The following is a 24,284-nucleotide window of genomic DNA, read 5'->3' as shown; positions in this document are numbered from 1 at the left end:
ACTGTCCTAACATATGTGTTTATAGGATGACTGTTTAAAGAACATGTAGCCACACCTAAATGGTAGATCTCAAAATCACCTGTTGCATGAAAAATAAACAAGTTGCAGAACAATAACAGTATGATTCAATTTCTGTAAAAATTACACACAAAAATCAGTAATGTTTTCTATGCATAAATATGTATGCAAGTGGATAAATACAGTATTTAAAAAAATCTAGATACATCTCAAACTTCTCAGAGCAATTACAGTTCTCATTATTACAAAAGTATGCATGCATTCCTTATATAACTAAAAATTAATCATTAAAAAACTAAATATAAGGGAAAGGAATATGACTTCAACATATGTAGAAGCAACAATCATATGGACTACTATGTATTTCATTATAAAGCTTGCAATTTAGCTTCAGCCTTTCTCCTTATGCTTGGAAAATCCTTTATACATTAAAAACTACAAGTTCAGGGGCGCCTGGGTGGCTCAGTCGTTAAGCCTCTGCCTTCGGCTCAGGTCATGACCCCAAGGTCCTGGGATCGAGCCCCGCATCGGGCTCCCTGCTCCGCGGGAGGCCTGCTTCTCCCTCTCCCACTCCCCCTGCTTGTGTTCCCTCTCTCGCTGTGTCTCTGTCAAAGAAATAAATATATCTTTAAAAAAAAAAAAAAATACAAGTTCAGGGGCGCCTGGGTGGCTCAGTCGGTTAAGTGTCTGCCTTTGGCCCTGGTCATGATCCCAGGGTCCCGGGACTGAGTCCCACATCAGGCTCCCTGCTCAGTGGGGAGTCTGCTTGTCCCTCTCCCTCTGCCCGGCTCGTGCTCTCTCTCTCTCTCTCAAATAAATAAAATCTTTAAAAAATTAAGAAATAAAAACTACAAATTCAATATTTAGACAGAAAGGAGAAGTTCTGTAGAAAATCCTGGGGGCACATTCATAGTAAAGACAACACAGAAGAAATGGTCATAAGAACAAAAATATAAAGATCACTATAATCCAGATTTCAAATATCCAAGAAGTATATAACCCTGAAGAAAGTTTGATGATCAGTAAGTTTAAGTTCCTGGCTTTTACTGTTTTGAAGAGATCATTAATTAATCTGTAAGAAACAAACCTACTACCATCTCCTGGAGGAAACTATAACAAAATTTCCATTGCAGAGCCCAATATATTGGTATACTGATTGTGGCACAACCTTTAGCAAGTCAACTGCTCTCTCTGAGCCTCAATTTACTCATCTGTAAAAAGCCAGGCAGACCAAAAACAAAACAAAACAAAAGCCAGGCAGATAACCCTAATGCACCTCTCTGCCCCTTCAAAAGCTAGAATTTAACACAGTAATTTTTTAAGTTTATATAATCCATGACTCTACCTCCTACATATACATCTTAGCCATTCCCAGTTTCTACCTATCTAGTCTGGGAAAAGATAATTCAGAGATTTTCCACTAAGGCGTGGCAATCTCATTTACTCACCCTCCAATTCCAAAAATTACACTACTAACCTATCATCAAGATGGTAGGTACATTTGGTATAATCCATGTAAATACTCTTAGCTAGGTCACTGTTACTTATACCCCTAAAGCACATTATTTCCTAAGGCACATGATGGCTCATAGCTCAGAGTTAAGCACAGCAATTAAAAAATATAAAACTGGTGTCTTGGGGTACCTGGGTGGCTCATGTGGTTAAGCGTCCAACTCTTGATCTCAGCTCAGGTCTCAATCTCAGGGTCATGAGTTTAAGTCCCGCACTGGGCTCCACACTGGGTGTGGAGCTTACTTAAAACAAAAAACAGGGCACCTGGGTGGCTCAGTCGTTAAGCGTCTGCCTTCTGCTCAGGTCACGATCCCAGGGTCCTGGGATCGAGCCCCGCATCGGGCTCCCTGCTCAGCGGGAAGCCTGCTTCTCCCTCTCCCACTCCCCCTGCTTGTGTTCCCTCTCTCGCTGGTCTCTCTCTGTCAAATAAATAAATAAAAACTTTAAAAAAAAAACCAACAAACTAATGTCTTGACATATCAGCTGTGAGGAGTATCACAAATTACATCCCTGACTTTTTTTTCTGAGTGATTTACTGTGATTTACTGTTAAAATAAGGAATTCAAAGTTAGCACTGGAAAAATTAATCTCACTTACTTGCATTTCCTGAATGGGAAAGAATGGGATGGCCCAGGAGCGTGAGCAATAGAAAAATTATTGAGAACAGCTGATACCAACAGTTTAAAATCAGATAGGTGTGGGACTGAATCACTGAGTCACTGTATGAAACAAGGCAAATCACTCTATGACATATGAGCTCTGGTCTTCTCAACTGTGATAAAAAAGAAGACCCACCTTAGGGATACTGCAAGGATTAAATAAAATAATACTATATATTGGGGAGGGAGGAAAACAATGCCTGAAATATAGGTGGTACTCGATGAAGATTAGTTATTGCTTTCCCCCTCTCTGGGAGTTCAGGAGGATATTTAAGGTACATCTTTAACATGAAACTTTAGCCAACTAAACCAACCAGTTTTGTGTTGTTTTTTTTTTTTCACATTGCTATCAGTTTTGCACAACTTAATGTCTATCCCAGTAGCACTGTAAAAAGGACTCATCGCTAGGACAAAGGTGTACATCCTTTTTTAAAATTTTTTTTTTAAGATTTATTTATTTATTTATTTGGCAGAGAGAGACACAGTTAGAGAGGGAACACAAGCAGGGGAAGTGGGAGAGGGAGAAGCCGGCTTCCCGCGGAGCAGGGAGCCAGATGTGGGGCTCGATCCCAGGACCCTGGGATCATGACCTGAGCCGAAGGCAGACACTTAATGCCTGAGCCACCCAGGCGCCCCTCCTTTTTTTAAAATCATGATATGTGTACTCTTTAATCTCTATTCTCTATTTCCCCCACCTGTTAACCCACCTCCCCTCTGGTAACCATCAGTTTGTTCTCCATAGTCAAGAGTCTGTTTTTTGGTTTATCTCTCTCTCCCTCTTTTTTTCCTTTGCTCATTTGTTCTGTTTCTTAAATTCCACATGAGTGAAAGCATGTGGTATTTGTCTTTCTCTGACTGACTTATTTCGCTTAGCATTATACTCTCTAGCTCCATCCATGTTGTTGCAAATGGCAAGATTTCATTCTTTTTTATGACTGAATTCCATTATATCTATACACCATATCTTCTTTATCCATTCATCTACTGATGGATACTTGGGATACTTCCATAGACTGGCTATTGTAAATAATGCTGCAATAAACACAGGGGTGCATGTATCCCTTTGAATTCATGTTTTTTTATTTTTCAGGTAAATACCCAGTAGTGCAATTCCTGGATCACAGGGTAGTTCTAGTTTTAATTTTTTGAGGAACCTTCATACTCTTTTCCACAATGACCAATTGCATTCCAGTTTTAATCACCCTTTAAACTGTCAAGCCTGTATTACAATAAAATGGTTTGCCTCACACAGAGGTCAGATTATTCAGCAAGTTGCAATATTTCAGATATAACTAAAAGGTAAAGACTTTGAACCATTCACCTAAATTAAAAATGCAGGGTGCCTGCCTGGCTCAGTTGGTAAAGCATATGACTCTTGATCTCGGGGTCATGAGCTCAAGCCCCACATTGGGTGTAGAGTTTAATTTAGAAATGCTAAACCAGGGGCCCTGGCTGGCTCAGTGAGCAGAGCATGCAACTCTTGATCTTGGGGTTGTGAGTTTGAGCCACAGGTTGGGTATCAAGATTACTTAAACAAATGAATGTTCTATAATCCTTTGTACTCCAAAGCCCTCATCAATGAAATGAGAATACAAGGTAACTTCTATTACAAAGAGTTCTAGTGCTCACTTCGGCAGCACATATAATAAAATTGGACATATACTAAAATTGGAACAATACAGAGAAGATTAGCATGGCCCCTGCACAAGGATGACAAGCAAATTCATGAAGTGTTCCATATTTTTACAAACTGAGGGTTGCTGGGGGTGGGGTGGGTAGAGGGATGGGGTAACTGGATGATGGACATTGGGGAGGGTATATGTTGTAATGAGCACTGGGTATTATGTAGGACCAATGAATCACAGACCTGTACCCCTGAAACAAATAATACATTATATGTTAATTAATTGAATTTAAATTTAAAACATTAAAAAAATAAAAAATAAAGTGGGAAAAAACACAAGGAATTCTAACAAATATTCTCACTCTTCTGTTCTTGGGGAATGTTTTTATATTACTTGATGCTACTACAAATGGTATTGCTTTTCAAATTTCAACTGCCAACTGTGTATTGTTAGTATACAGAAATACAACAGGTTTTCATAAACTGATCTTGTATCCTAGCTAAACTTAAACTCTAGTAGCTTTTTTTATCAAAATTTGCGGGATGCAGCTTAGAAGTAGAACTTTCTACATGTGCAATCATGTCATTTATAAGACATCTAAAAAATAAACATAATTTTACTTTTCCTTTCTGTGAGCTTATCCCTTTTATTTGCCTTAATACATCAGCTAGGATCTTCAGAACAGGTTAAACAGAAGTTGTGAAATATCTTTGACTTGTTCTAGACATTAAATTGAAAGCATCCAATCTTTACCATTAAGCATGAGGTTCACCCATAGGTTCTTCACAGATGCCTTTTATCAGATTGAGGAAGTTCCCTTTATCAGACTGAGGAAGTTTCCTTCTATTCCTAGTTAACTGAGAGCTTTTATCACAAATTAGTAAACTTTGTTTAAATGCTTTTCATGCATCTGTTACAAGGTCATTTGGCTTTTCTGCTTTATTAATATGGTGAATTACACTGACTTTAATGTTAAATCAACCTTGCAATTGGGATTAAACCAATTAGTCATGATGTATTATCGTGTGTGTGTGTGTAGATTCAATTTGCTAATAATTTTTAATGATTCTGAGTATATATTCATGAGGGATACTGAGCTATACTTTCTTTTTTCCTCATGTCTTTGCCTGGTTTGAAATCAAGATAATGTTGTCCTCGTAAATTTTCTGAAATTTGTGAAAATTTTGTTACTATTTCTTCCTTAAATGTTCAATAGAATTCACCAATAAAGCCATGTGAGTCTAGACTTTTCTTTGCGGAAAGGCTTTTAACTATAAATCCAATTTAAAAAAATAAATACAGGGTTACTCAGATTTGCTATTTCATCCCAGCTTTTTATTTCTCTCCTTCTACTTAGTGTGATCTTTTTCTAGTTTCTAAAGGCAGACTTTGGGTAATTGATTTTAGTCCTTTTTTTTTTTTTAAGATTTTATTTATTTGACACAGAAAGAGAGGGAAAGCACACATGAGTGGGGGGTGGGGGGGCATGGTGGGTAGGAGAACCAGACTCCCCACTGAGCAGGGAGCCTGATGTGGGGCTCGATCCCAAGACCCTGGGATCATGACCTGAGCCGAAGGCAGATGCTTAACCAACTGAGCCACCCAGGTGCCCTAGAGCTTTCTTTTGAAGCTTTAAGCTTTCCCTCTAAAACACTGCTTTAGCTGCATCCCACAAATTTTGATATACTGTGTTTTCATTTTCATTTAGTTCAAAATATTTCCTAATTTCCCTTGTGAATTCCTTTTTTTCCCTTATGAATTCATCTTTGACCTACGTTTATTTAGAAGTATGTTATTTAACTTTCAAATATTCAGCAATTTTCCAGATTTCTTTCTTTTTATTTAATTCCATTTTAGTCAAAGTACTCCTTATAATTTAAATCCTTTTAAATTTGTTGAAACGTTTTATAGCCCAGCATATAGCCCATTTTGATAAATGTTACTTGCGCACTTGAAAGGAATATGGGCATGGTATTCTATAAATGTCAATTAGGTACAGTCCATTGACAGTCATGTCCGCTGATTTTTTTGCTTGCTTGTTCTTTCAGTTATTTAAAGAGACTGTTGCAATTTCCAACTACCATTATGGATTTGTCTATTGCTCCTTTCAGCTGTCAGTTTTTGTTTTGCTCTAGCATTGGATGAACACACATTCAGGATTGCTGGGTCTTCCCAATGAATTGATCCTTTTTTCATTATAAAATGTACTTTCTTATCCCTTGTAATATTTTCCTTGTTCTGAAGTCTCCTTTATCTAATACATAGTCACTCCAGCCTTCTCAGTGTTTATATAGTACCTTTTCCCATACTTTTAATTACAAAGATACAGGTTAAAAATAAAGTGAGTTTCTTTTTTTAATTGTTTTAAAAAACATTTTATTTATTTACTTGACAGAGAGCGAGCGAGAGAGGGAACACAGCAGGGGAGTGGGAGAGGGAGAAGCAGGCCTCCCACCGAGGAGAGACCGATGCGGGGCTCGATCCCAGGACCCCGGGATCATGACCCGAGCCGAAGGCAGATGCTCAACTGACTGAGCCACCCAGGAGCCCCTTTTTTAAAAATTTTTTCATTAACATATAATGTATTGTTTGTTTCAGGGGTACAGGTCTGTGATTCATCAGTCTTACAAAGTTCCCAGCACTCACCATAGTACCTACACTCCCCAATGTCCATCACCCAGCCACCCATCCCTCCGACCCCCCTCCATTCCAGCAACCCTCAGTTTGTGTCCTGAGCTTAAGAGGCTCTTATGGTTTGTTTCCCTCTCCGGTTTCATCTTGTTTCATTTACCCTCCCTTCCCCTATGATCCTCTGTCTTGTTTCTCAAATTCCTTGTATCATTGAGATCATATCATACTTGTCTTTCTCTGACTTATTTCGCTTAGCATAATATCCTCTAGTTCCAACCACATTGTTGCAAATGGCAAGATTTCATTTTTTTTTTGAGAGCTGCATAATATTCCATTGTATATATACACCATATCTTCTTTATCCATTCATCTGTTGATGGACATCTAGACTCTTTCCATAGTTTGGCTATTGTGGACATTGCTGCTATAAACATTGGGGTGCATGTGCCCCTTTGGATCACAACATTTACATCTTTGGGATAAATACCCAGTAGTGCAATTGCTGGGTTGTAGGGTAGCTCTATTTTCAACTTTTTGAGGATCCTCCATACTGTTTTCCAGAGTGGCTGTACCAGCTTGCATTCCAACCAACAGTGTAGGAGGGTTCCCTTTTCTCCACATCCCCGCCAACATCTGTCATTCCCTGACTTGTTAATTTTAGCCATTCTGACTGGTGTGAGGTGCTATCTCATTGTGGTTTTGACTTACATTTCCCTGATGCCAAGTCATGTTGAGCACTTTTTCATGTGTCTGTTGGCCATCTGGATGTCGTCTTTGCAGAAATGCCTGTTCATGTCTTCTGCCCACTTCTTGATTGGATTATTTGTTCTTTGGGTGTTGAGTTTCATAAGTTCTTTATAGATTTTGGATACTAGCCCTTTATCTGATATGTCATTTGCAAATATCTTCTCCCGTTCTGTCGGTTGTCTTTTGGTTTTGTTGACTGTTTCTTTTGCTGTGTAAAAGCTTTTTATCTTGATGAAGTCCTAAGAGTTCATTTTTGCCCTTGCTTCCCTTGACTTTGGCAACGTTTCTAAGAAGAAGTTGCTGCAGCTGAGGTCGAAGAGGTTGCTGCCTGTGTTCTCCTCAAGGATTTTGATGGATTCCTGTCTCACATTTAGGTCTTTCATCCATTTTCAGCCTATTTTTGTGTATGGTGTAAGGAAATGGTCCAGTTTCATTCTCCTGCATGTGGCTGTCCATTTGCGCAACACCATTTGTTGAAGAGACTGTCTTTTTTCCACTAGACATTCTTTCCTGCTTTGTCGAAGATTAGTTGACCATAAAGTTGAGGGTCCATTTCTGGGCTCTCTACTCTGTTCCACTGATCTATGTGTCTGTTTTTGTGCCAGCAGGATACTGTCTTGATGATTACAGCTTTGTAATAGAGCTTGAAGTCCAGAATTGTGATGCCGCCAGCTTTGCTTTTCTTTTCAACATTCCTCTGGCTATTCGGGGTCTTTTCTGGTTCCATACAAATCTTAGGATTATTTGTTCCATTTCTTTGAAAAAAGTTGATGGTACTTTGATAGGGATTGCATTAAATGTGTAGACTGCTCTAGGTAGCATTGACATCTTCACAATATTTGTTCTTCCAGTCCATGAGCATGGAACGTTTTTCCATTTCTTTGTGTCTTCCTCAATTTCTTTCAGGAGTATTCTATAGTTTTCTGAGTAGGAGATCCTTTGCCTCTTTGGTTAGATTTATTCCTAGGTATCTTATGGTTTTGGGTGCAATTGTAAATGGGATCGACTCCTTAATTTCTCTTTCTTCTGTCTTGTTATTGGTATATAGAAATGCAACTGATTTCTGTGCATTGATTTTATATCCTGCCACTTTACTGAACTCCTGTATGAGTTCTAGCAGTTTTGGGGTGGAGTCTTTTGGGTTTTCCACATAAAGTATCATATCATCTGCAAAGAGTGACAGTTTGACTTCTTCTTTGCCGATTTGGATGCCTTTCATTTCTTTTTGTTGTCTGATTGTTGTGGCTGGGACTTCTAGTACTATGATGAACAACAATGGGGATAGTGGACATCCCTGCCGTGTTCCTGCCCTTAGGGGAAAAGCTCTCCGTTTTTCCCCATTGAGAAGGATATTCGCTGTGGGTTTTTCATAGATGGCTTTTATGATATTGAGGTATGTACCCTCTATCCCTGAAGACTTTTGATCAAGAAAGGATGCTGTACTTTGTCAAATGCTTTTTCTCCATCTATTGAGAGGATCATATGGTTCTTGTTCTTTCTTTCATTCATGTATTGTATCACATTGATTGATTTGCGGATGCTGAACCAACCTTGCAGCCCAGGGATAAATCCCACTTGGTCGTCGTGAATAATCCTTTTAATGTACTGTTGGATCCTATTGGCTAGTATTTTGGTGAGAATTTTTGCATCCATGTTCCATCAGGGATATTGGTCTGTAGCTCTCCTTTTTGATGGGGTCTTTGTCTGGTTTGGGGATCAAGGTAATGCTGGCCTCATAAAATGAGTTTGGAAGTTTTCCTTCCATTTCTATTTTTTGGAACAGTTTCAGAAGAATAGGTATTAATTCTTCTTTAAATGTTTGGTAGAATTCCCCTGGGAAGCCATCTAGCCCTGGGCTTTTGTTTGTTGGGAGATTTTTGATTACTGCTTTGATTTCCTTAGTGGTTATAGGTCTGTTCAGGTTTTCTATTTCTTCCTGGTTCGTTTTGGTAGTTTATACATCTCTCGGAATGCATCCATTTCTTCCAGATTATCTAATTTGCTGGCATATAGTTGCTCATAATATGTTCTTATAACTTTGTATTTCTTTGGTGTTGGTTGTGATCTCTCCACTTTCATTCACGATTTTATTTATTTAGGTTCTTTCTCTTTTCTTTCTGATAAGTCTGGACAGGGGGTTATCAATCTTATTAATTCTTTCAAAGAACCAGCTCCTAGTTTCGTTGATCTGTACCACTGTTCTTTTGGTTTCTATTTCATTGATTTCCGCTCTGATCTTTATTATTTCTCTTCTCCTGCTGGGTTTAGGCTTTATTTGCTGTTCTTTCTCCAGCTCCTTTAGGTATAGGGTTAGGTTGTGTATTTGAGACCCTTCCTGTTTCTTGAGAAAGGCTTGTATTGCTATATACTTTCCTCTTAGGACCATCTTTGCTGCATCTCAAAGATTTTGAACAGGTGTGTTTTCATTTTCATTTGTTTCCATGAATTTTTTTAATTCTTCTTTAAGAATTAATAAATTGACCCATTCATTCTTTAGTAGGATGCTTTTTAGCCTCCATGTATTTGAGTTCTTTCCAACTTTCCTCTTGTGATTAAGTTCTAGTTTCAAAGCATTGTGGTCCGAAAGTATGCAGGGAATGATCCCAATCTTTTGGTACTGGTTGAGACCTGATTTGTGACCCAGGATGTAATCTATTCTGGAGAATGTTCCATGCGCACTCGAGAAGAATGTGTATTCTGGGGCGCCTGGGTGGCTCAGTCGTTAAGCGTCTGCCTTCAGCTCAGGTCATGATCCCAGGGTCCTGGGATTGAGCCCCGCATCAGGTTCTCTGCTCCGCAGGAAGCCTGCTTCTCCCTCTCCCACTCCCCCTGCTTGTGTTCCCTCTCTCGCTGTGTCTCTCTCTGTCAAATAAGTAAAAATCTTTAAAAAAAAAATTTAAAAAAAAGAATGTGTATTCTGTTGCTTTGGGATGGAATGTTCTGAATATATCTGTGAAGTCCATCTGGTCCAGTGTGTCATTTAAAGCCTTTATTTCCTTGCTGATCTTTTGCTTAGATAATCTGTCCATTTGATGGAGAGGCGTGTTAAAGTCGCCTACTATTATTGTATTGTTGTCAATGTGTTCCTTTGATTTTGTTATTAACTGGCTTATATAATTGGCTGCTCCCATGTTAGGGGCATATGTTAGATCTGTTAGATCTTATTGGATAGACCCTTTAAGTATAATGTAGTGCCCTTCCTCATCTCTTATTATAGTCTTTGGTTTAAAATCTAATTTGTCTGATAATAAAGTGACTTTCTTGTAGACAGCATACAGATGGGTCATATAACAGTAACCTAACCTGACACTCCCTTCTAAATGCAGTGCTAGACCATTAACAATTTATTTAATATCAATATATTTGGATTTAAATCTGCCATATTGCTAATTTTCTCCTTATTTGTCACATCTTCTTGTTTCTTTTCCCTCTCTACCTTCCTTAAGACTGAGGTGTATTCTTCAAGTATTCCATTTTATCTCCACTGAGGGATTATTAGCTATTACCTCTTTGTTGCATTATCTTTTTTAGTGGTATTTAACTTATCATAGTTTACGTTCAAATAACCAGAAATAATATTATCTGAAATTAATAACATAGACCAGATCTTAGAAATTCACTGTAGGGGCCCTAGGTGGCTCAGCTGGTTAAACATCTGCCTTCAGCTCAGGTCATGATCTCAAGGTCCTGGGATCAAGCTCCATGTCAGGCTCCCGGCTCAGCAAGGGAGTCTGCTTCTCCCTCTCCCTCTGCCCCGACTCGTGCTCTCTCTCTTGCTCACTCACTCTCTCAAATAAATAAAATCTTCAAAAAAAAACGAAAGGAAGGAAGGGAGGGAAGGAGGAATTCACTGTAATCAAAGGTTTGGTAGTAAAAGCAGAATCCCATTATAGCAAATGTCACTATAAAAAGTTTTAGGGGACACCTGGCTGGCTCAGTTGGAAAAGCATGTGACTCTTGATCTCAGGGTTGTGCATTTGAACCCCATGCTCGGTGCAGACATTACTTAAATAAAAAACTTAAAAAAAAAAAAAGTTCTACAAGGATACCCCATAATAAGAATTTTGTTCTAAGCTTATATTTCAGAAATAAATAAAACTTTGGAGAACTAGTTAAAACAACTTATCTACCATGGCACCTGGGTGGCTCAGTCGGTTGAGCGCCCGATTCTTTGGTTTTGGCTCAGATCATGATCTCAGGGTCATGGGATCAAGCCCCACATCGGGGCTCTGGCTCCATTCTCAGCACAAAGTCTGCTTGTCCCTCTTCCTCTGCTCCCCCCACTCCCGCTCGCTCTCTCAAATAAATCTTTTTAAAAAATAAAAATAAGTTATCTACCACAAATAATTCTGTATAACAAATGTTCCATCAGTTCTGTTCCAGAATACGTCACAATTTTTAAAAATTTTCCTTACTGAGTTCTATTAACAGCTAAGACCTTTTAATTTTGCTCCAGTATCTAGCATGACATACATGCTCACCTCACTTTTCCCCACATAAAATATTCCAAATCATCTCTAGAAAAATCCTCTTTCAAGATTACCCACCAAATAACAATGCAGTATTAAAAAGGAGAGCTTTTATATAACACCATCAACTATGTCTAAATAAATTAAATCTCAGGGCACCTGGATGGCTCAGTCAGTAAAGCATCCAACTCTTGATCTCAGGGTCATGAGTTCTAGCCCTACTTAACTGGGTATGGAGCCTACTTTAAATAAATAAAATCTCTTAACTTTCTAATTCATTACATGGAGCTTCTGTTTTTTCTCCAGGACTTACAGAATTATGACTTGCAATACTATGTATATCACCAATTAATTCCATTATCCCAAACCATGAAAGCACTATAGAATTTGTTATGGTGAGAGTTTATCTGTAATAGTGCTTGCAGCAGAAATTAATATGGGTCCTCATCTAAACCACAGAATAGGGGTGCCTGGGTGGCTCAGTCAGTTGAGTGTCTGCCTTTGGCTCAGGTCATGATCCTAGGACCCTGGGATGGAGCCCCACATCGGGCTCCCTGAGCAGGGAGCCTGCTTCTCCCACTCCTTCTCCCTCTGCCTGCTGCTCCCCCTGCTTTTGCTCTATCAAATAAACAAATAAAATCTTTAAAAATAAAAATAAATCACAAAATACATATTATTGACACATATACACACAGAACTCCTAAGAGCCTTGGAGGTTATCTGGTAGAGGCCTGTTCCTTAGATTCCCCAACAGGGTCTCTGAACTACCATCTACCTACACAGTCTATTTAAAAGGCCAAATTGGGATGCCTGGGTGGCTCAGTCAGTTGAGCGTCTGCCTTTGGCTCAGGTCATGATCCCAGGATCCTGGGATCAAGCACTGCATCAGGCTCCCTGCTCAGCAGGGAGTCTGCTTCTCCCTCTCCCTCTGCCTGCCCCTCCCCCTGCTTGTGCGTTCTCGCTCTCTCAAATAAATTAATTTAATTTAATTTAAAAATAAAAAATAAAAAAATAAAATGCCAAATTGAGAGGCGCCTGGGTGGCTCAATCAGTTGAGCATCTGACTTCAGCTCAGGTCATGATCTCAGGGTCCTGGGACCTACCAGCATCGGGGGCCCCCCACTCAGAGGGGAGTCCACTTCTCCTCCTCCCCCCTGCTCATGTGCACTCTTTCTCTCGAATATATAAATAAAATCTTTTACAAATAAATAAATGAAATGCCAAATTGACTTGACATTAGCTAAAATTTTATCAACTCCATACAGATGAATTTCAAATCCTTGCAGTAAAACTCATCACATACTTCTCAAAAGCACTGATTAATAAAATTAAGGAAACAAAATATTGCTTAATAAACACAGTTTAAAAGAAAAAAAGACCTTTTAAAACATGGTCTCCCTGGGAGCAAAGGGAAGACTAATAAAAGGTTGGGAATTAGAGGCAGGTCTCCTGTACAGTAACTCCACATACAACATCTCTAATAACTACACATGCTCAAATACTTCCTGTAAAAGACAAATATGTGTTCTAATTTGAGGTAACTAAATGCTAGATAGTATTTTTTAACCCTATTGTGAGTCACAAAACTGTTTAAGAATGTATGAAAACCATGGAACTCTTACCTCCCAAAAGAGATACATCAGTAAATACATTTAAATTTTACCTAAGATACATCCATAAGTATATACAAATTTTACCTGCCATTTTTTTTTTTAAGATTTGTTATTTATTTATTTATTTATTTGACAGAGAGAGGTACAGCGAGAGAGGAAATACAAGCAGGGGGAGCGGGAGAGGGAGAAGCAGGCTTCCTGCTGAGCAGGGAGCCCAATGCAGGGCTCGATCCCAGGACCCTGGGACCATGACCTGAGCTCAAGGCAGACGCTTAACCGGCTGAGCCTCCCAAGCACCCCTTGCCTACCATTTTATGAGAATCAAAAACCTTAACACCTGTCCATGGACTCCCTTGCCATTAACTGACCATGAAGAAACCAATGTTTTCATTCACTGATACATACTCGGATTGACTGATTGATGGACAGATAATAAAAATATATTCCTCCTCTCTATGGAGAGGAATGTGCCTATAACTACCAAAATTACAAATGCTCTCATCCCTTGACCCAGCAATTCCACTTCTAGAGATGTATCCTGTAAACATATATGAACATGTGTAAAATGTCATCGTGCACAAGGCTATTCACTACAGCACTGCTTATATCAACAAAATCCTGTTTTCCATTTAGGTGTCCATCAAAAGGAAATTGGTTATATTATGGTTCAGCTGTACAATGGAATATTAAGCAGCCTTTGGATAAAAGGACAAGGAAGCTCTACATATACTACTATAAAACAATTTCTAAGATTTTAAGCACAAAAAGCAAAACATACAATACTGTATATAATATACTTGTCACTGTGTTTTTTAAAAACGGAGGGGACTAATATACCAATGTATTTGCGTGCACGCACGCACATATACGTCAAATATATATGATTTGTATCACATATATCATCACACATATAAATAAAAGAAACTGCTACTAATCGCTGTCTCTAGGGAGGGAAACCAGATGGACATGGGAAAGGGGTCAAAGAGATGTTTCACTGTGCATCTCTGAAATCTTTTGAATTTTGTATTAACTGAATATATTGCTTAATCTAAATTAATTATTTAAAAAAGAACCTCTACCCTGGACGCTAAGCAGTTTTGTTAAGCTTCAAAACCAAGCTGATCGGGGCGCCTGGGTGGCTCAGTCGTTAAGCGTCTGCCTTCGGCTCAGGTCATGATCCCAGGGTCCTGGGATGGAGCCCCACATTGGGCTCTCTGCTCAGCGGGAAGCCTGCTTCTCCCTCTCCCACTCCCCCTGCTTGTGTTCCCTCTCGCTGTCTCTCTCTCTGTCAAATAAATAAATAAAAAATATTAAAAAAAAAAAAAAAAACCAAGCTGATCTAGGGGTGCCTGGGTGGCTCAGTCATTAAGCACCTGCTTTCGGCTCGGGTCATGATCCCAGGGTCCTGGGATTGAGCCCCGAGCGTCGGGCTCCCTGTTCAGCGGGAAGCCCGCTTCTCCCTCTCCCACTCTCCCTCCTTGTGTTCCCTCTCTCTGTCGAATAAATAGATAAGATCTTTAAAAGAAATAAATAAATAAAAATAAAACCAAGCTGATCTGTACCATCATTCTGTGACTTGTTCTGTAATGATATTTTATCAGAATGTTTCTTAGGTTGTTTATTTATAGTGTATCCTACGTGACCTTTTTGAGCAACACAGAAAAAGTCTCACCTTCTCCACACACAATCTGACTCCTGAGCAAATTACACTCCCTTCTTTTAGGCTCACGGTACTTTTCGCATCTCTATATCCACCCTCAGCTGTGTGCCCTATATGTCTGGGTCCATGTCTGCCTGATTATAAGTGCCTCAAGAGAGGGGCGCCTGGGTGGCTCAGTCGTTAAGCGTCTGCCTTCGGCTCAGGTCATGATCCCAGGATCCTGGGATCGAGCCCCACATCAGGCTCACTGCTCTGCGGGAAGCCTGCTTCTCCCTCTCCTTCTACTGCTTCTCCCTGCTTGTGCTCTCTCACTCTCTCTGTCAAATAAATAAAATCTTTAAAAAAAAAAAAACCAAAAAAAACAAACAAAAAAAATAAATGCCTCAAGAGAATACAGTGCATCTTGCTTTTTTTTTTTTTTAAATCCTCAGTAACACCTAGACATAGTACAGACTCAATAAAAGTTGGTTGAACTCAGTCGCTGAAAAATATGAATATTAAAATTTCACTATAGCTATTATGTCTCTTTTCCTTCATCTTATCCAGATTAGCATACAAGTGGTTCAAATGGTTCATAAGATATTGATGGAATATTTTGTGTCTTGGTTCTAGCTGGTCAATTGGTAATGTAACGCAGACGGGATAGGTTAGTTTTGGCTTGATGCTAGTAGCTTCTGCTAAATTTGAACATTAAGTCTGTCTATTAGAGTTAATTAACAGAAGATATCCTGAACTGGAGGCACCATCTCCTGAGATCAGCGGCCCTTCAGATTACATTTTAATTCCACAATTAATCCTTAGTATTCCTCTGGAGTCAGGCAAAACAGGAACTAAATTAACACCAACTCTGGCAGCAGTTTATGGGATAAGTCACATATTTATTCTTCAGAGAAGCAGTTATCAGTCATACAGGTCGCATCCATTACAGCAGACGCCAACATCTTGTTATCTTTATGTGGGCAACATTAACAGTCTTCATAGGACTTAATACTTAAGGCAATACTGGTTAAAATAAAACTGAGAACGCCAAATTTGGATAGCTTGCTATTATCTTTCTATAACTGGCTAAAATAGGGACGCCTGGGTGGCTCAGTCGGTTAAGCGTCTGCCTTCGGCTCAGGTCATGATCCCAGGATCCTGGGATTGAGACCTGCATCGGGCTCCCTGCTCCGCAGGGAGCCTGCTTCTCCCTCTCCCACTGCCTGCCACTCCCCCTGCTTGTGCTCTCTGACAAATAAATAAAATAAAATCTTTTAAAAAATAAATAAAATAAAATAAAATTGGTTCAAATAAAAGGCTATCCTATATAACTCACCAAATTACATGACAGCTTAGTTCTTCCATTTCCCAGGCCAATAGTACGATTTGCAAAAATGGCAGTTTGAGTATTATTACTAGTTCTTCTACAGATGTTAATGAAATTGCTAAGACTTTGAAGGCTTTTGCTGGATGTGAACTAAAAGAAAAAGAATCACCATTTTTGTCTGCCCTTTGTCGATTATAAGGGCTGAGGGGGTCAAATTCCAACAAAATAATGAAGTTTAATATGATCCAGCCATTCCACTTCTGCATATGTACCCAAAAGAGATGAAAGCAGGGAATCAAACAGACATCTGTGCACCCATGTTCACAGCAGCAGTATTCACACTAGCCAAAAGGAAGAAGCAACCCAAGTGTCCAATGACAGATAAACACAAATAAAATGTGGTACATATAATGGAGTATTATTCAACTTTAAAAAAGGAACGAAATTCTGACACATGGTACAACATGGATGAACCTTGAGGATACTATACTAAGTGAAATAAGCCAATCACAAAAAGACAAATACTTTTTGAATCTGCTTAGATGAGATTTCTAAAGTAGTCAAATTCAGGGGCGCCTGGGTGGCTCAGTCGGTTAAGCGTCTGCCTTCAGCTCATGATCTCACGGTCCTGGGATCGAGCCCTGCATCAGGCTCCCTGCTCAACAGGGAGTCCGCTTCTCCCTCTGCCCCTACCACCCCCTCCCTGCTCATGCTTACTGTATCTGTCTCAAATAAAGTCTTAAGAAAAAAAAAAAGTAGTCAGATTCATAGAAACAGAAAACAGAATAGTAGCTGCCAGGGATTGAGGGGAGGGATAAATGGGGAGTTATTGTTCAATGAGTACAGAGTTTTATTTTTGTAAGATGAAAAGGTTCTTGAGAGAGATGGTAGTGATGGCTGCACAAAAAAGTGAATATACTTAATGTTAACTATACGTTCAAGAATGATCAGAATGGTAAATTTTGTTATGTGCATTTACCACAATAAGAAAAAAAGTTTAATGACCAAGAAATTTAGGAAAGCAAAAAGGCTGATATAGTCATGAGAACCTTGGAAAACGGGCAAAACTCATAAGCCAAATGGAGAAGAGCTCCCACTGGTACTCCAGATCCTCTAGACTGCTCTAATCTGCAAAGGAGTGTTCCTTGGGCAGAACGCAAGAACAGTCCATGAAGAGTACACTTATCATGGGGTGCGTGGCTGGCTCAGTTGGTAGAGCATTCGACTCCTGATCTTGGGGTCATGAGTTTGAGCCCCACATTGGGGGCAGAATTTACTTTAAAAAGAAAAAAAAAGTACACTTATGATGAGCACTGAGTAATGTGGAGAATTGTTGAATCGCTATATTATACACCTGAAACTAATGTAACACTGTTAACTATGGTGGAATTAAAATTAAAAATTAAAAAAAAAAAGAACAGTCCAAGTTATGAAACAAGATTTCCTATGAAAGTCTCTGTAAGGGCAAAAAAGCTGACTGGGGGCAGGCAGGTGCTAAGACAAATAACCCTACAATAGAACCTCTGTGGTCCCACACTAAGCCAAAAGACTACCCTCAAATGAACCAAAGAGAACAGAGAGATGGGAAGGCAAACCACTCTGTAGGGCAAAGTCACCAAATACTCCAGGAATGATTTTATTTTTAGTATGTCTTAAGTCTAAGGAAGGATTATCTGGGACTAGAAAAAGTAAAGTTTCTTTCTGGGCTAGGGAAACTGGGCAACTGCACTGTAAAAAAGTCAAAGAGAATAGCCCAGGAAGCACTTAACATGGCTAACACAGTAGGAAGCAGATTCTACACTAATCCAATCCCATCACATCTAGTAGTAGTGAGGGCCAAGTGAAACCTACCACCAAGAGGGACCTAGCAATTTGAGACCCAGACAAGGTAGAGAAAGAAGAACAAGACTGACCAAGCCAAATCATCCCTAGACTCAGGGATGAAATACAAAATCACTGATAATATATATTCCCCTTCACCTTGCCTTTTTAAAAACAGTTTTAGGGAATATTTCAATTCAGCTTTATTTTTAACTAAAAGTAAACAGAGAATAAGAAATAGCAAAATGACTCTAATGGCCAGGAGTGATGACAATGACAATACCTCACCTAGGAAGTAAGGAAGCAGATGAGAAGTGAAAACTCACAAGGGAGAAACCTAGGTATGGATTCTTACCCGCTATGGCACAAGAAAGAGTCCATGCACACTTTATAAGTGTTAAATAGGTTTGTATTACTGACTGTAAAAAAAGTGAAATGAGGAATTACTGTACCAAAATCCATGAGAAGACAAAAACTCAGAAAGGTAAGCTCAGCACTCAAAAAAAATTTATTTCCATTTGAGGTCATTTGCTGATTTAATTCCAAAGTAAAACTGAACTGAGCTGTAACTTTAGGATGCCCAGGGCTGTGGGGAGAGAATGAAGTTCAAAGCCTGGGCCATTCCCAATGAGGGGAGTCTAGGAAATCCACCCCATATTTTAAACAAGGACCACAGGGCTACCTTTACAGGACAAGAGTGACCCAGAAACAAACCAGCCTTCATGGAAACTCAGTGGATAGGTTTATGCAGATTAGACAAATTAAAAAAAATAAAGAAGTGGAAGGTAGGTCAGAAGAAACTACCCAGCGTACAGCCCTGGGAAATAAAGACCAGCAATCCAGAAAACAGATTAGGAGGCAGAGAAAATACAGTAAGAAGGTCTAATATGTTTAAACAGAGGGCAAGAAGGAGAAGACAGAGAATAAGGCAGAGGCAATATATGAGGAGACAATGGCTGAGAATATTCTAGAACTGATTAAAACCAGCAATCCACAGATTCAAGAATCCCAATGAATCCCAACAGAATAAATAAAAGTAATTCAACCATTCACAAAAATCTACACATAGATGTTTACAGCAGCTTTCTTCATAATTGCTAAAACTTGAACACAACCAAGATACCCTTCAGTAGCTGGATGGATAATAAACTGTGGTACATCCAGACGGAATATTATTCAGCGCTAAAAAGAAATGGGCTAACAAGTTATGAAAAGCCATGGAGTAAACTTAAATATTACGAAGTGAAAGAAGCCAGTATGAAAGACTACATACTGTGTGATTCCAACTATATGACATTCCATAAATGATAAAACTACGGCGACAGTAAAAAGATCAGTGGTTGCCAAGGCTTAGGGGAAGGAAGGAAACACAGAGGATTTTTAGGGCAGTAGAACTACTGTGTATGATACTATAATAGAGAAAGATCCTTATACATTTGACCAAATCCATAGACTGTATGACACCAAGACTGAACCCTAATGTAAACTATGGACTTTGGGTGATAATGATGTGTCAATATAGATTCATCAATTGTGACAAATGTACCACTCTCGTGGGAGAAGTTGATACTGTGGGAGGCGATGCATGTGTGGGTCAAAGAGTATATGAAAAATCTAGGCACTTTCCACTCAATTTTGCCCTAAGCCTAAAACTCCTCTAAAAAGTAAAATCTAGGGCACCTGGGTGGCTCAGTTGGTTGGGCGACTGCCTTCGGCTCAGGTCATGATCCTGGAGTCCCTGGATCGAGTCCCGCATCGGGCTCCCTGCTCGGCGGGGAGTCTGCTTCTCCCTCTGACCCTCTGCCCTCTCATGTGGTCTCTCTCATTCTCACTCTTTCAAATAAATAAATAAAATCTTTAAAAAAAAAAAAAAAGTAAAATCTATTTTTTTAAGTGTATGCTCAGGTTCCCAAAAAGTATTCAAATGTAAATAAAGCATGGAAAAATAATAAAGGAAAAAAAGTAATCCAGCCTATACATATCACCCATTCCCACTTTATAATACAGAAAATCAAAGACAAAGAGAAAATCTCAAAAATGGGCAAGGAAAAGATAGATTACCTTCAACAGGACAGCAATGAGACTAAAAATAAAAAGGGTATAATGGAAGCCAGTAGACAACAGTGAACAATGTACTGAAAGAAAACAATAGCCAACCTAGAATTTCAAACTTAACAAAAATACCATTAAAGAATAAAGTAAAGGGGCAACTGGGTGGCTCAGTCAGTTAAGCGCCCAACTCTTGATTTCGGCTCAGGTCATGATCTCAGGGTTGTGAGACAGAGCCCAGCGTTGTACTCCACACTGGGCGTGGAGCCTGCTTAAGATTCCCTCTCTCTTCCTCCCCCCTCCCTCCCCATTAAAAAAAAGAATGAAGCAAAAAACCCAGATATTTTAAAGCAGATGAAATGGGGAGACAATCACTGGTAGACCCACACTAGTTCCAAAGGACATATTTTAGAAATTATATTTATATGTAAATACTTATAATATCTTAGAAGAAAAAGTGTTCCAGATAAAATGTCAGAGACACAAAAAGGAATGAAGAACAAAGTGGTAAACACAGGTTTACCTATGTAGGTTAGGCTAAAATAACAATGACTACATAAACAAATTCAATAATAATGTGAGTCTTAAAAATATATATATACAGGGGCGCCTGGGTGGCTCAGTCGGTTAAGCAGCTGCCTTCGGCTCAGGTCATGATCCCAGGGTCCTGGGATTGAGCCCCGCATCGGGCTCCCTGCTCAGCAGAGAGCCTGCTTCTCCCTTTCCCTCTGCCTGCCGCTTTGCCTACTTGTGCTACCTCTCTGTCAAATAAATAAATTTAAAAAAAATCTTTAAAAAAAAAAAATATATATATATATACAAATAGTGGGTACATGACATTTCTTGCAATTATCAAAATCCAAAAAACTGTGCAACACAAAGTGTAAACCCTAATGTTAAACTATAGACTTTGGTTAATAATAACGTAACAATATTGGTTCATCAGGTTGTAACAAATCTACCACACTAATATAAAGTATTAATAGTGGGGAAAACTAGGGGTGCCTGGCTGGCTCAGTCCATAGAGCATGTAACTCTTAATCTCAGGGTCATGAGTTCAAGCCCAGGTTGGGCATGGAGCTTACTTTAAAAAAAAAAAAAAAAAAAAAAAAAAGTGGGCAGAAACTAGAGAGGCAGGGAGGAAGTATATGAAAACTTGGCACTATCTGCTCAATTTTCTATAAACCTAAAACTGTTCTAAAAAATAAAGTTTATTAATTAAAAATATATGTATAATTAAATATGGAATAGCATGTGAATTGGAAGAGGAATAATGGAGTTAAATCTTCAAGCCCCTTGTATTGACAAAGAACAGGACAAAGGTGCTGATTAACATTAATCTTTGACAGTTGATAACATTTTGTAATTTCTGTGGTAACCGATTAAAGGGTGCATAACTTTCAAACTAGAAGATGGAAAAATGGCATGTTAAAAATAAATAATAAGATAACTGACAAAAATTTGAAGATAGGGGAAAGAAAAAGTAGGAAGTGCTTATTTCTCTAACTTTCATAGTAGAAAATTAATAAATGAAAAAAAATCATTTCAAAAGAAGGTAAAAAAGGCATAAGAAAGATTTAAAAAGAAACACCAGGAAGATTTAAGCCTAAATATGTCATCGCATTAAATGTAAATGAACTAAATCTTCTAATTGAAAGACAAGAATTTTGAGATTGGAGGGGCGCCTGGGTGGCTCAGTCGATTAAGCGGCTGCCTTCAGCTCAGGTCATGATCCCGGGGTCCTGGGATCGAGCCCCGCATCGGGCTCCTTTTCAGCGGGCAGCCTGCTTCTCCCCTGCCTGCCACTCCCCCTGCTTGTGCTTGCTCTCTGTCTCTCTGTCTCTCTCTCGCTGTGTCAAATAAATAAATAAAATCTTTAAAAAAAAAAAAAAGAATTTTGAGAGTGGAGTAAAACAATAAGCTAGAGCAGACCATGCCTATATGGATGACAACTAACTCTACTTTGATCTTCTCAATACTCTTTTCCATTCAATGTACACAACATGCTGAGCATTTCACAGTCAGAGATAAAGATATCATACATGTTCCCAAGGAGACTAATAAGGGAAACAAATAATATGTTATAATAAAAGGTTTTCAAATGCTAATAAAATAATGCAACTAGAATAGTGCAGGTATCTGGAAAAGCTATAAAGATGACATATCTAGATTACACTTTGAAGAACAAGCTGAAAGTTCATCAGGCAAATAAAAAAGGAAAGGTAAAGAGAAAGTATGAGTCTGTTTGCTAACATTACAGGTTAGGAGATCAGTCATAGTTTAAGGGAGCAGAATATAGCAGAGGGAGAGAATACAACTGTCAATGAAGTAGAAAAATTAGGATAGGAGTTTTAGCTCTGTCCAACAGGCAATGGGAGCCTTTAAACAAGGGAGTAAAACAATAATGCTGGTATTTTTAGAAATATACATTTTTTTATTTGAGAGAGAGAGAGAACAAGTGGGTGGGGGGAGGGGCAGAGGGAAAGAATCCTCAAGCACACTTGCCGTTGAGCATGGAGCTCCATGCAAGGCTCAATCCTACCACCCATGAGGTCATGACCTGAGCCAAAACCAAGAGTTAGACACCCAACCTACTGAGCCACCCAGGCACCCCTATGTTTAGAAATCTAACTGGGGACAGTTCACGGAAAGATAAATGGGGCAGGAGAGACTGGCTACTATAGTTATGAATGAGGAAGGACTGAGAAAGCAGTCAGGACAGACAACTGCTTGAGAAATTTCAGAGAAAGAAGAGACATGAGTTGATACTTGACTACATGTGAAATGAGAGGAAAATTAAACAAATACTAAGTAAATGAAAGGGAGAAGACAACATAAAGCCAAACATAATAATAAATTTAACAGTGCTTTAAAATTCAATGGTGTAAGTGTAGGCTATTTCTCTGAATTTATGCTTATTGAGCACTGTCTAACTATGAATTAAATGCAAAACACCGGGGCGCCTGGGTGGCTCAGTCGTTAAGCGTCTGCCTTCGGCTCAGGTCATGATCTCAGGATCCTGGGATCGAGCCCCGCATCAGGCTCCCTGCTCAGCGGGAAGCCTGCTTCTCCCTCTCCTACTCCCCCTGCTTGTGTTCCCTCTATCGCTGTGTCTCTCTCTGTCAAATAAATAAAAAACTTTAATAAATAAATAAATAAATAAATAAATGCAAAACACCAAAACATACATTTTTTTAAATTACTGGATTGGTATGTAAAATAACTAACACTAGATATCCATAACTAACACCTTTTTTTAAGGGAGGGGCAGAGGGAGAATTTTTTTTTTTAGATTTTATTTATTTTTTTTAGAGAGAGAGGGCGCACGCACGAGCATGGGGGGGTGGGGCAGGGCAGACGGAGAGGGAGCAGCAGACGCCCCACTAAGCAGAGAGCCCGATGTGGGGCTCAATCCCAGGACCCCGGGATCACGCCCTGAGCTGAAGGCAGATGCTTAATCGACTGAGCCACCCAGGCGCCCTGAGAGGGAGAATCTTAAGCAGGCTCCACGCCCAGTGCAGAGCATAACACCAGGCTCAATCTCATGACCCAAGCCGAAATTAAAAATCAGGCACTTTACCAACTGAGACACCCAGGAGCCCCCATAACTGCACCTTCTAATTGATGCAATTAACTAAATGACAGGAGAAAAAGTGTAAGTTGGTTAAACATCTTTTCAGAAGACAAATTTGATTAAAAAAAAAGTCAAATTTGATCATTTAAAATGATCATGTATCAGAAAAAAATAAAAATAAAATTTTTAAATAAGGTGATCATGGGGCGCCTGGGTGGCTCAGTCAGTTAAACATCTGACTCTTGATTTCGGCTCAGGTTGTGATCTCAGGGTCATGAGACTGAGCCCAATAGGGGGCCCTGCGCTCAGCATGTAGTCTGCTTGAGATTCTCTCTCTCCCTCTGCCTCTGCCCCTCCTGCTGCTCACGTGCACACGCTCTCTCAAAATAGGCAAAATCTTAAAAAAAAAAAGGTGATCATGTAACACAAATTTATACAAGGTAGAAAAATAGATCATTTTTCTTTAAGACATCAAAAATCTACTATGTGATACTACTTAAAAATCTTTGGTCTTACTTCAGGCTCTACAAAGTGAAGGTTCTTGTGTTAGAACAGACCGTCCCACTTCCATGGCTTGTCATTTTGTTGTTCTTTTCAATA

General features: G+C 39.2%; 1 protein-coding gene and 1 pseudogene across 8 annotated transcripts in view; one reads left to right on the top strand and one right to left on the bottom strand.

Annotated features, from left to right (window-relative positions):
* Positions 1 to 24,284, bottom strand: part of TLK2 (tousled like kinase 2) — a 117,520-nt gene that overhangs the window by 85,873 nt on the left and 7,363 nt on the right. The window lies entirely within an intron of this gene.
* On the top strand, positions 3,826 to 3,934 carry LOC118550873 (U6 spliceosomal RNA; annotated as a pseudogene).

The sequence above is a fragment of the Halichoerus grypus genome, chromosome 2 (genome assembly GCF_964656455.1).
Source record: "Halichoerus grypus chromosome 2, mHalGry1.hap1.1, whole genome shotgun sequence".
Lineage (NCBI taxonomy): Eukaryota > Metazoa > Chordata > Mammalia > Carnivora > Phocidae > Halichoerus > Halichoerus grypus.
Note: the sequence above shows the minus strand (reverse complement) of the source record. Positions and strands in the feature narration are given on the sequence as shown.